The sequence below is a fragment of the Choristoneura fumiferana genome, chromosome 11, assembly GCF_025370935.1.
Source record: "Choristoneura fumiferana chromosome 11, NRCan_CFum_1, whole genome shotgun sequence".
In the NCBI taxonomy this organism is placed as follows: domain Eukaryota; kingdom Metazoa; phylum Arthropoda; class Insecta; order Lepidoptera; family Tortricidae; genus Choristoneura; species Choristoneura fumiferana.
Genome location: NC_133482.1, coordinates 16,578,404 through 16,592,119, shown reverse-complemented (window position 1 = coordinate 16,592,119; position 13,716 = coordinate 16,578,404). Strand labels below are relative to the sequence as shown.

The 13,716-nt window shown below is 36.6% G+C and overlaps 1 long non-coding RNA gene across 1 annotated transcript in view; it reads right to left on the bottom strand.

Moving 5' to 3' along the window:
- Positions 1-3,080: 3,080 nt before the first annotated feature.
- LOC141432899 (uncharacterized) overlaps positions 3,081-13,716 on the bottom strand; it is a 205,105-nt gene continuing 194,469 nt past the window's right edge. The window contains exon 4 of the long non-coding RNA XR_012451881.1: positions 3,081-3,266. This is a non-coding gene — a long non-coding RNA (uncharacterized lncRNA). The remainder of the gene's footprint in view (positions 3,267-13,716) is intronic.

Sequence of the window (13,716 nt, the reverse complement as noted above, 5' to 3'; positions counted from 1 at the left end):
CGGTTTTTTTAAGCAGCGGTTTGGAGGTTATCTGTACGTCTCGTTGGTGGACTTCCTACGCTGTGCTTCCCGATCCGCGGTCTCCATTCGATATCTTTTCGGCCCCAACGGCCATCTGTTCTCCGTGCTATATGGCTTCAGTACAGATCAATTACAAATTAACTGACCAAATTCCAAAACTAATTAAATTATCGAAAATATTAATTCGACCGAAATCAATCCACAGAAATTACCATGAAATACTCGATGGTTCCGGAAAATTTACATAATTAATTAATTAGGAAACCACGTCATTGTTTGCTTGACAAATAAATGGAGCCGTGCGTTTCAGCGGCGTGACAAACAAAACATGATAAATATTGTATTATAATATAGCAATGTTCAAAAACGGTCCCCAATATAAGTGTATCCAAGTCGCAAATAAAATCCCAGAATCATAAATTAAAAACGTTCCTAATCGAAAAATGTTATTATTCTGTAAATGAATTATTAATGATGAAAGTATAAAACACTATAAATGTAAATAAATCTAGTATTAACTGATAAATTTGATGGCATATATGTATTACCTACTAACTCCACAATGTGACCTAATCCATACTTCCATACTAATATTATAAATGCGAAAGTAACTCTGTCTGTCTGTCTGTCTGTCTGTTACGCTTTCACGCAAAAACCGCTGAACCGATTTGGATGAAATTTGATACAGAGATAGAATAGACCATGGGAAAGAACATAGGCTATCTTTTATCGCGAAAAAAAGGCTTTAAGGGGTTAAAATAGGGGGTGAAAGTTTATATGGTGAAGTTTCGTCGCTGTCGGAAATAAAACTATGAAACTTGGATTTAGGCACTTAATCCATACTTTAATATTAATATTATTAATATATTAATATATATTAATATTATTATATTAATATATTAATATTAATATTATTAATTATTATATATATATATATTATATATTATATATTATATTATTATATTATTATATATTATATTATATATTTATATATTTATATATTATATATTTATATATTTATATATATATTATAAATGCGAAAGTAACTCTGTCTGTCTGTCTGTCTGTCTGTTACGCTTTCACGCAAAACCGCTGAAGCGATTTGGATGAAATTTGGTACAGAGATAGAATAGACCATGGGAAAGAACATAGGCTATCTTTTATCGCGAAAAAAGGCTTTAAGGGTTGAAATAGGGGGTGAAAGTTTATATGGTGGAAGTTCGTCGCTGTCGGAAATAAAACCATGAAACTTGGCATTTAGGCACTTAATAAGAAATAAGTCGGTATGTGTTTTAGCTTTTTTGAAAATTCGACCTGTGAGGGGATGAAATAGGGGATGAAAGCTCATATGGAAGGTCGTCATTATCGAAGATAAATCGATGTTTCTTTATGAAACTTGGTATTTGGGCACGTGTTAAGAGATAATAATTGTTCGAGCGTTTTTTAAAATTCTTCCTGTTTGGGGGTGAAATAGGGGATGAAAGTTTATATGAAGGTCGACATTGTAGAAGATAAATCGATGGTTCTTTATGAAACTTGGCATTTGGGCACTTTGAAAAATAAATAGACACCCTCTCTCTTCCTGTGGGTGTCGTAAGAGGCGACTAAGGACGAACCGGTGGATGGGCAGCAGCGTCCTCCGCGAGCTATCGGTATAACTGCGGTCGCCAATCCGCCTGCCAAGCGTGGCGACTAAGGCATTTTCCCCATTTTTTTTTCAGATAAAGTGTGAGTGGACAGCCTTGGGGGAGGCCTATGTCCAGCAGTGGACGTCTTTCGGCTGTCATGATGATGATGATGATGAAAATCTAATAGGTACCTACCTATACTGGTTGGGGCTTTTAACAGGAGAAAATAATTAAAAAAGATCGTATTTTGAATTCTTCGTAAACTGAAGGACATTCGTTTAGACATCACGTACTTGTTGATATAGGTTAAACGTTCATTGAGTAATAATACTGTAGTATTGTGATTTTTCTCAAAAAGTTGCTATGAAATATCAATTCTTCGCCAATTTAAAGTAATTTGACATGGTACAGTCCAATAAACTGAATCATATCCCGGATACCTTTTTGCTACTAATCATGTTGACATCTTATACATATGTCGAAGAAATAATAGCGAATGATGAAAAGGTTTTTACCCTGATACATGATTCTTGTTCGACATCCGCGACCGACAGAATGTAGGTACAGACCTACATATTTTTGACAAAAGTAGTTTCCAATAATTGTATAATTCATAAGAACTTGTCCGAACTCTGTCCTGTATCTGAACAAGCAAGAAGAGGTAAATAAGCCTTTTTGCGGCGTTTTTTGCTCTCATTATCATTTTGCAATTAAAATGATGCTCGTGGTCAAATTTATACGAAATACCGACAATCCGACGCTAAATCTAGCGTGAACAAAATTCTTGCGGCTCTTGTCCTTCCGTTGTGCTACAAACCCCGTAAGCAAAAAGAGGGGTGTTATAAGTTTGACCGCTAGGTGTGTCTGTCTGTCTGTGGCACCGTAGCTCTTAAACGGGTGGACCGATTTGGATGCGGTTTTTTTTTATTTGAAAGGTTTTCTAGCGATGGTTCTTAGTCATTTTTTATCACTTTTTTTTTGTTTTTGAGATATTGAACTTTGAGTTGACAAAGTCGGGGGTTTCCCTACTTTTTGTGGGTAAGGTTATATATATTTGGAGTAAAGACACATAATTACCAAAACTCAGACAGTGAGTTACCCCGAGTACTACCTTTTCGCAACGTAACGTTTGGCAAACTGTTTCATTTCGCAACTTCTCATTTCGCAAACTCTAAAACTGTAAATATTTCAGAATTTATTCCAGGGCCATCGTGTAGAACCACTTAAGTTAGGTTAGGTTAGTTTTATAAAAATCCTGAAATATTTACAGTTTCAGGAATATTAAACAGTTGGGAAATGAAACAGGTTGCCAAACGTTAGTCGCCGAAACATTAGTAAACCGAGTTACCCATTCGCTTACAATTTTAATTCATCCCTACCGTGGCGGCAGATCCAATTTGCAATTTGACTTTTTAACTGGCTCACCTGGTTTATCCAAATCGCTCAAGAAATCCTCAGTGTCGGTGTACGCCGTGGTCCTTCCAAGGGCGGCGATGACAGCCAGCCACGCCCAGAGGCGCCCGCGCATGGCCCGCGGCCCGCTCATGCCTCACGGCCCGGGCCGCGCGCATCCACTACACTAACACTGCACTAGCACACTTTGACACTATTGTTTACCTAGAACAAAGAGAATGCATTTTAGATTAGGTATTGTGTCAAGAAATCCGTCAATCGCGTTAGATTCTAGTTTTTTTTTCGCAAATAAAACATTGAAACATTTTGTTTATTGCAAATAAGTTTTTGGCAAAAATTTAATTTTTAATACAAGCTTTTTTGCTGACTGTACTTTTTGTTGACTGTATTTGTATTGTCACCCAAACTACATTTGTAAACAAAATTTCAAGTCGATGCCGTTAACCCTTGAAGATTTCCGTCCTGTGGAGACGTTCGGACTACCAGGATGTCGCTACCAGATTATTGTATTGTCACGCGATTTACATAAGTATACCAAATTTCAAGTAAATCCAACTATTGGAAGTTAGTCTAATTTAACTTGCAAGATTTGATTACAGACAGAGAGACAGATAGACGGACAACGGGACAGGTGAAACTAAATAAAAGCTTGTAAAAACAAACAAAGTGAATTGTCTTCTTTTGTCGTAAAAAGGGGTCATTACTTCTTGTTCCTCGTACCTTGATTTTAGAGAAGCTCGATATTTCGGCACAGTTGCATGCGCCATGATCACGAGACGACATTAATTTTAGAAAATATCTACTGTATCCTAGACCTCAGCCCAAGGTCCAGGGGAGGGTTATGACTCCCCGTGAAACCCCATCGCCCCGATCCGGCCTTGTTTAAAAATTAAAACACGCAGATTTCTACTGTTATTGCTGACAGAATCAATAAAACGACATTTCATTTAATAATAAACAAAAACCTCTAACCTGCAGCACACAGTGTATCGTCATCTTTGTTAAACTCCAAGCCATCCTAGCTTTCCCGAAGTAACATCATTAAAACTCTTAACGATTAAAAATCTCAATTGAATCCGGGGACTTCTAAATAAAAAAACGGGCCGTAAAAGCAAACGGGGACATGAAAAATCAATTTAACATCTTTATTATAACTGAGAATACCCTTGTTCTGAACTTCTAAAGCTCTCCCCTGTGTTTTTTTAAAAAACCGTTTCACCCCGAGCTCAAGCTTCCTTTAGGAAGTTTTCTTGAGTTAAATGTATGTTTTTATGATAGCGGTTCGATTGTGCTCTCAACTATAATGTACTTTCTTTGAAGTTACTTCAGACTTCAATACTCTAGTTTTTATATCTTGAAGTTTAGTATCAGGTCTTTCTTCGCGCTTCGGTTATTTAGTATCAGACACGGATTTCCTCTTAATAAGCGATTGCTCTTATTCATCATTAGGCTACGCCTCCACCAGAGATGTAAGGGATAACTGAGCGGTGCGAGGATGTGTAGCGAGGATGTGGAACTTTGCGACTATTTCCACCAGTATGCGAGGTAGCTATACTCTATTTGTTCTAACACGATTCAAATAAAACATGATGATTGTGTAACTTTGTTAGGCGCTAACAGTTTTTTTTCCAACAGATATAATGCTTGAAAAATGAAATCACATTATAACTGCTGATTATTCGAATATTTGATCTTAATTTCGATGACAAATTAAGTTACTAAGTAGGCACTGTGTTATATTAACTTACTTTCTTTAATGAACGCCTCCACAATGTTGTTTCAATAGACCACAAATAGAGGTGAAAATAAAAGCGGTGAAATTAACGAACTTACTATTAATTTGCAAGATTGTTCGGCTGAGTCGGAAAGTGACACTCCAAGTGTTGAATAAATTATATTTTAAAATTCAAGTAAGACAGCTCGATAGTGTAACGTTTAAAGCAACAAATAATGCTATTGCCACTTTTAGCACCAGGTAACACTCAAAAGTATCGATAGTTTGCGTAACAGTAGGAGGGACTCTAGTTACGTCAGTTTGGCATCTGTCATTTGAATCATGTTAGAACAAACAGAATATAGGCATTGACTAAGTACTTAGCAACACATTTCTCGCACATATCCTTCCTTTGTTTAGCATATACAATAACCTCGCTCCACTGAGCTGTTTCCACTGGAGATGCACAGGATTTGTAAATGAAGCGTTCCTATTGGTCCATAACAAGCAAATTCCTCGCAACGCATCTGCGCTCATCTCAGGTGGAAACGCGCAGACCCAGTTTTCTCCACATTTTCTGTCTGTGGGAATTAGAAAATAATATTTGTATTGGTTTGATTGAGCTGTGGTCTCTTAAGCAGTTTTTCAGAATAATATACGTGCTAGCTGTGGGACGTATAATATATGTCTAGCAGTGGGACGTATAATAGATTTCTAGCAGTGGGGCGTATCATAGATGTCTAGCAGTGGGACGTATAATATATGTCTAGTAGTGGGACGTATAATAGATGTGTAGCAGTGGGACGTATAATAGATGTCTAGCAGTGGGACGTATGATATATGTCTAGCAGTGGGACGTATAATAGATGTCAGGCAGTGGGACGTATAATAGATGTCTAGCAGTGGGACGTATAATAGATGTCTAGTAGTGGGACGTATAATAGATGTCTAGCAGTGGGACGTATAATAGATGTCTAGTACTGGGACGTATAATAGATTTCTAGCAGTGGGACGTATAGTATATTATTTTGTCTAGCAAAGGGTCGTATAATATATATATATGACGCCAAGTACGCCAATACTAATACGAGTACTAGCGTACTTGTTCTATTACCTATTCGTAGGTACGAACATTTGTTTTATTGTCACCAACATCAATTACGTCACAGTTCACGTCTCCGTCGTGAGAACTGTCGATTTCATCAAAACGCTCTAATATTCCTCGTCTTTTTCTTCCTAACGTTTATCACGTACAGCTGAATATGAGAAACCTTCCAAATTGGAAGCCTTTACAAAAGTGCGTTCCACTCGATACACTCACGTTCAGTAACGCTGTATTTATTGTCAACATCATGCCTTTGAATCTTGCCAAATAATCAATAGTAGGTACAGCCATCAAAGTCAAAGTCAAAGTCAAAATATCTTTATTCAATTTAGGCTATAACAAGCACTTATGAATGTCAAAAAAAAATCTACCACCGGTTCGGAAAAACCTCTGCTGAGAATAATCCGGCAAGAAACTCAACGAGGTATATATTTTTTTTTAAACAGATTTACAATATTATTAAATGATATGTATACATCACAAGTATTTAACACAACTTTATTTTTAACACAGTAGGTTCGCTATTTGAAGGGATCGCTAATGCGGATCGGAATTATTTCCAAATATCCCTGTCCATGATATAATCATTAACTTTATAATACGCCTTAGATATTAATGTCTTCTTGACAATAGATCTGAATTTTGTATCCGTTTCATTTATAATATTTTTTGGAATTTTATTATAAAAAAGTAGGCAATTTCCCAGAAAAGACTTTTCATCACATCTTGAAAGGTAAGGGAACAAACAATATCTCCAAAATGTTTAGTACTAGACTATATACGTGGCTTCGCACGCGTAGTAAAATTGGGATCTCCCAATTTTTGACAACGTATAATAAATCGAAAGCCGTTTGGAGCAATAGGCTTTGTGAAGCGTTTTCAGAAATCAGATTTCACAAATATGATAAACTGAATTAAATAAACAAAATTTAAGTAATGACCTTCATTTGACATCTGCAGTGTCCCGTCACAAAAGCAGTTCTAAAGCAGGTCTACACTAAAGCAAATTGACAGTTTGAAATGTTGCTGTCCTGCTTATAATAGCAAAGAGTGACAAAGACAGAACTTTAATCACATGATGCGCACCCGGCTTTAAACAGTTGTCATTTATCGTAAAGTCCAAAATGTATACGAGTATTTCCTATGTATTTTTACATTATTAAATTACTATGTTACAAGTAAATATAAAAGAATTTAAATATCAGATTTTAATAAAAAATATCTATTTACTATCACACCATTAAACAAACATAGGAATACCTGAATACCTGACTACGAAGCTTGAGGTCCCGGGTTCGATTCCCGTGTCGGGGCAGATATTTGTATGAAAAATACGAATGTTTGTTCTCGGGTCTTGGGTGTTTACTATGTATTTAAGTATGTATCTATCTATATAATTATATTTATCCGTTGCTTAGTACCCATAACACAAGCTTTGCTAATATTACTTTGGGACTAGGTCAATTGGTGTGAATTGTCCCGTGATATTTATTTATTTATTTAATCGAAGTTAAAAGAAGAGAAATAAATAAAACTATTTGTCATGGTTCATTTAGGACCCTAAGCCGTGCTTGTATTATTGTCACATTGTAATGCCACAGATTATGTTATGTAGTTTTTAGGCAATGGAACGTGGCTGTCTCACTGTGACGTCATCCAGCGTATTTCGTAAAAAACATTTATAAAAAATTAAATACTCATCTAAATTCAAAATCGATGAAAATGGTATCTTAAAATATCATATTCTTCCCAAAAATAAAATAAAAACTATAGGTTATTTTTTTTTGGTGCATCCCAATTAGGTAGATGGCAGTTGAATTGAGATTCCAGGATTTCACTAAAAGCCGGTAAAATCAAGAGCATATCGAACCGCGGTAAGTGGTATCCTAATACCGTTGCCTTTAAGTGGACCTAAGGACGGTTTAACTCGTGGACGCTACCGTAAACTGCTTCAACTTTGCCCTCTGGCCCCAACATTGCCTTATTCGATTTAGAGTCGATAACTTAGCACTCTTATAGGTTTTAAACTTTTATCTACACGGGAATTATTATTACGGGGGGGGGGGGTAAAAGTTTAAAAACCTAGAAGTGTGCTAGTTATCGACTCTAAATCGAATTAGGCAATGTTGGGGCCAAAGGGCAAAGTTGAAGCAGTTTACGGTACTTATATTAAATGATATTGTAACGGATAACTCACGTCTTAAACCGAGTTCAGCTCGACATGTTTCGGGCTATTTCGTAGCCCTTCTTCTCAGGAGCACGCGACTGGCGGCTGCCGCAACACGCACACTACGCGCCACCGCTCTGCTCGCGCGACTGCCCGACGAAACTAACACCGGCGCACAACTACCCGCATTTTTATCGTCATTTTTATTGTCAATGTCTAATGTAGGGTAGCGCACAACACTAATAACACTACTACTACTTACTGCTACTTATATCTTAAAAAATATAAACCAGAACGCATTAATTTTTAATTTAAAAGTATCCGTGAAGTTTTTTTGATATACGGCAGCTTGCAGCAAGACTTAACAGTAACATTTAATTATCCCCTCTATTTTAAGGTTTCTTAAAACCATCCCCCGACAATCTCAAGACACTGCAAAAAATCATGCTAGTCCGCAAAAATCTCGTCTCAAATAATAAATCTCTTTATTTGTAACATGGAAATTTCTATTGATCGGGTCGTTAGTATCATTCGCGTACATTTCTTTAGACACATCTTTTTCAAGACCATTGCGTCAGCGGCAAAGATCAAGCGGGTAATTATTGGTACAGGACGGCAGATCCTTTGTCGGAGAATAAAGAACTGCCGGTAATGAAGTCTGCTAAAGAATGCAAAATACGTGAGAAATGTTTGACATTTAAAGATGTTATATTGGAGAGGTTAGAATAATTATATTAATTGGAACTCACGAAAATTACATTGAAGCAAATTCGAGCAAATATGCATTTGGGCTAAAGAGTATGCAAAAATTCAAGATTTTAATTTAGGCTTGAGTAGTTCAGGAACTAAAACCTGTTGGGAAAAGGAACTAGTGTATTTTAGGAATCCCAAAAGTTCGTCAGTCTTTTAGTTCACAAGGTCTGTAAAATGTTTGTTTACTTAACCCAACGACGCGATTCAATCGACGATGCAGCATGAGAGATGCGGTGCAAACGGAACTAGCAAAGCTTCTAGTTCCAGTACAAAAAAACTCAAGTACGAATGAGAGAAAGTCAAATTATTTGGGTACGGCGAACATAATTGCAACAAGACAAGTTTCCGGGGCTACGAATAGTTCGTATCGTTCCGTTACTTGTTACACCGAAACTACACTGAAACGACCCTTTTTTATTCCCAGACTTAAAATCTCGCGAGTGATCACTGAACTAAAGGAACTAAAAATTGAACTAGTTTAGTTGACCGACTGAATTATATCGTATCGCTCACCAAAGTGAGAATGCTTTAGAAGCTCATTCTTCAAAATAATGAGCTTCTAAAGCCAAGACTATTTTAAATGCTTACATCCTGATTCAGTGAGAAAATTGAAATGAGAATAAGTTCGTGTGTTCCCGCAATTCCATTATCAAAAGACCAATTTTATTTCAAAACTCTAAAACCAATAATTTACTACGTCTTTTTTTCTTGATTAACATTATGTTGCTCTTATATATTTCTTAAACGAGTATCAAAGTCGAACTTTCTTACAGAAGAGACCTCTAAAATTAGATCGCCACCCACCATAAAATTACCTAAACTTTCCACCAAAAATCGCTCATCCACCTGTCTGAACTTGGAATCACCAAGTCATTGTCAGCCACTTAATGCGTACAGTATCTAAATAAAAATACAGGACACCCTGTGTGACAGACGGGCTCTGACAGGGGTGTACCCGAATCAGGTTGGGTCGCGGTTGGGAATACAAATTGCGCGGATAAACGTCAAGAATAGGGACGAGACGTGCGAGCGAGATGTGGCGAAGCTGGACCCTGCGATTAGAAGCTTATTTTATACTTTGTGCCGTGTCGGAAATATCTTTGAAGTGAAGAAAAGGGACAGCAAACAATAAAGGCGAAACCGCCTCAGCAAAATAAACAGCGGCAAAAAATAAAACAATCAGCAATTTTTTTTTTCAATATGCCTGATGTTGTCATAACAAATGAGTTATTAGTAAGAATTTCATTTTAAATACAAGCTTTTTTTGTTGACTGTACTTTTTGTTGACTTTACTTGTACTGTCAGCCAAACTACATTTGCAAAACAAATTTCAAGTCGATGTCATTAACCGTTGAAGAGTTCCGTCCTGTGGAGACGATCCTGGTCGGACTACCAGGATGTCATTACCAGATTATTGTATTGACACGCAATTTACATAAGTGTACCAAATTTCAAGTCAATCTGACTACTGTAAGTTGGTCAAATTTAACATGCAAGATTTGATTACAGACAGACAGACAGATAGACAGACAGACAGGCAGACAGACAGACAACGGGACAGGGTAAATAAAAGCTTGTAAAAAACAAAATGAGCATCAACTAGGTAAGAATAACTAAAATCGTATTGATTAAAAAATATCAAATTTACTAACTGATCACCAACTTTTCATTACCAGATTAATATTTGGCGCCGATAAAAAATCGTGACAAGTAATATTATTGTATACATTCGTTACAAAATAGAGCTTTGTAAAGCCAAGGTGCACACGCCAAGAAAATCGCACAACTTTTGCAAAAATTTTCAGTTCTGACTAGAAAAAATATACCAAACGATCATTCTGCCAAACGACACTCTTACCAAAAAAACATACGATGAAACTAAAGCCACAGCACACAATGCCATTGGGTTTGTGTTAAGATTAAGAACTCCAAAATCTGGCTCTAAGAATATTATACTGAATCAGGCGTTCCTTTGCGGAGATCCATATCAATGAACTAAATATAAACGATTTGTTGTATAGACGTAGCTCTGAATATACTTATCGTTAGGTTTCAGGTGAGCAAAGTAACTGTTTATGGTTCTAAAAATATTTTGTACATGGGTGGTTAAAGATGACATCTATTGTATATTAGATATATTAGACGACCAGATGGCCTAGTGGTTAGAGAACCTGACTACGAAGCTTGAGGTCCGGGTTCGATTCCCGCGTCGGGGCAGATATTTGTATGAAAAATACGAATGTTTGTTCTCGGGTCTTGGGTGTTTAATATGTATTTAAGTATGTATCTATCTATATAATTAATTATATTTATCCGTTGCTTAGTACCATAACACAAGCTTTGCTAAGCTTACTTTGGGACTAGGTTAATTGGTGTGAATTGTCCCGTGATATTTATTTATTTATTTATTTATTGTACGCTAACTTTGGGGGCGGCAGACGTGAGCTTGCCTTCGGAATCCAAAAGTTTAATGGTTACTTGACCTGAAATGTAAAATTCAGTTTTTTTTTTTTATTTATGACGGTGGAAGCAGTCTACACTTCCACTGAACGTAAATTATAGTTAGTGTTTAGTTTTGTAACTAAGGGACCCCATACATCCCTGTATTATTATTTTTTTGTATTTTCTTTTATTTCATTGTATACTGTAGTTTTTAAGTATTTCATTTGTAATTATTTTATGTTGAAAAAATGACTTTCTGCCAAGTTTCTTGCGGCGCATTCTTCTTGGCAATGATGGTCTTTCCGAAAGCGCTGGTAGTTTAAAAAATGACGTGTAAAAGTGCCCATTGCGGCCTATTTACTGAACAAATGATTTTGATTTTTTGATTTTTGCACCTTAAAAAATTTGGACGCCAACATGTCCCCTCCTTTCCCAGCCCTACAGCCGTTCTACGAGTATGAGATATCTTGTCCCACATTGGTTTTATTGTTAGACTCATTGCGGCTATTCCTCCGGCAGATGACTGTTTTTGGTTTCATGTGAATTTTTGGAAGGCTGTTTGTCGGGATCTTGTTTGACAACATACTGAAGCGTTTTACTTGTTCCAGCGATACTGTTTTTTGGAAACATTACATAACACACGAGGGGCGACGGAAAGATGTTAAATATCTCTCGCCTCAAATCCAAAAAACATCGTGAGGATTTACAGCATTTACAGCTTGATAAAAATTAAAAATATTAAAATTATTACATATTTTGTAGTACCGGAATTCCCGGGAAATGAATTTCGTTTCCCGGTACTGAGGGCGATGAAATTTCCCGGGAATTCCCGGGAATTTCAGTACCGGGAATTCCCGGGAGCAATCCCTAATTACATTTGAAAATGGTACGAACAAATCAGTACCCTTAGTGTAAGTTTTCGGTAACAAAATACGTCTCGATCGCGGTCGCGTTAAAATCACAATTTTTTTTTTTTTTTTTTTATTCGACTGGATGGCAAACGAGCGAAACGTTTGCGATGTTCGTGTTTCCATACAAATTGTGATCTAAACGCGAACGCGATTGAGACGTATTTTGTAACCGAAAACTTACAATAAGGGCACAGAAAATTGTTTAACGGCAAACTTACGTCACCCGTAATTTTTGCGTTTTTGCATTTCCAAATGTTTTCATTTTGCGAAATTTTCAGGATCCATTAGACCGTTCCTTCACGTTAATTGTTATTTTTAACCCCCAACGCAAAAAGAGGGATGTTGTACATTTGACCGCTATGTGTGTCTATGTGTCTGTGGCACCATAGCTCTTAAACGGGCGGTCCGATTTGAATGCGGTTTTTTTATTTGAAATCACGTTTTTTAGCGATACACTAATTTGCTACAGGCCGGGTAAATTTAAATATTGGTCTTACTTTAAATGTCGGAGTATATTTTCGTAGCGCTCGCTTCGCCAATCTGAATAATATTTTTAAGGACCATAAAAAATAGCAATTATAGAAATGTTGCAAAAGAACCAATATTTAATTGGAGGTTACGTTTTCATTTCAACACCTACATTTTGATAGGTATTATAGTTACAAAATTGTAGTACTTGTCATGAGCGACCTTGTGGTTAAATTAAAACATTATACGCTTCACTATTTTGATTGATTCTTAATAAAATATTGAAAACGTATTTTATTATGTTTGGCCTTCAATTGTCTTCATTATTCTCTACAACGAAAAAAAGAGTAGGTACCTATTTTGGTTAATTTTAACAAGCATTTTTATTGGACACGTCATGTTCGTTTGTATCTTAATTGTATTAAAATGTTATTATGTTTTGAAAAAAACCTCCTAAGGGCAGTCGGGTAAAAAAAAAACATATATTTTGGTCCACCCGGATTGCTACCACCATTTTGCTCGCTAATCCTGCCGTGAAGCAGCAGTGCTTGCACTGTTGTGTTTCGGTGTAGAGAGTAAGACAGCCGGTGAAATTACTGACACTTGAGGTATCCCATCTTAGGCCTCTAGGTTGGCAACGCATCTGCAATCCCCCTGGTGTTGCAGGTGTCTATGGGCGGTGGTGATCTCTTACCATCAGGACACTTGCTCGTTTGCAATCCAGTCAAATAAAAAAAAAAATATATCCCCCTCTATATTTCCTACGTCACTTCGACAGATATAACAAATTTCATGCTATTTTATATGTTGAAAACGGTCGTGCCTTTTTGGCTATACAGAGAATAACAAATAGACATACAAACATACATAATACAATACTCGAGAAATATAAACCCTCTTCCAAGTAGTGGGCTAAAAAAACTTGTCTTTTGATTGGCATCAACCCTCCTCCCTGTTAGCCTCAACACCGCCCAGTTTTCCTCCAAGTTTCGAGGAACAAAAGGACTTGCTCCATTAGTTGTTTATAGCTGTTTGCACTCTAGCATTATCCTTTGTATGGCCGTTAGCATCCGGTTGTGATTCACCGCTAAGTT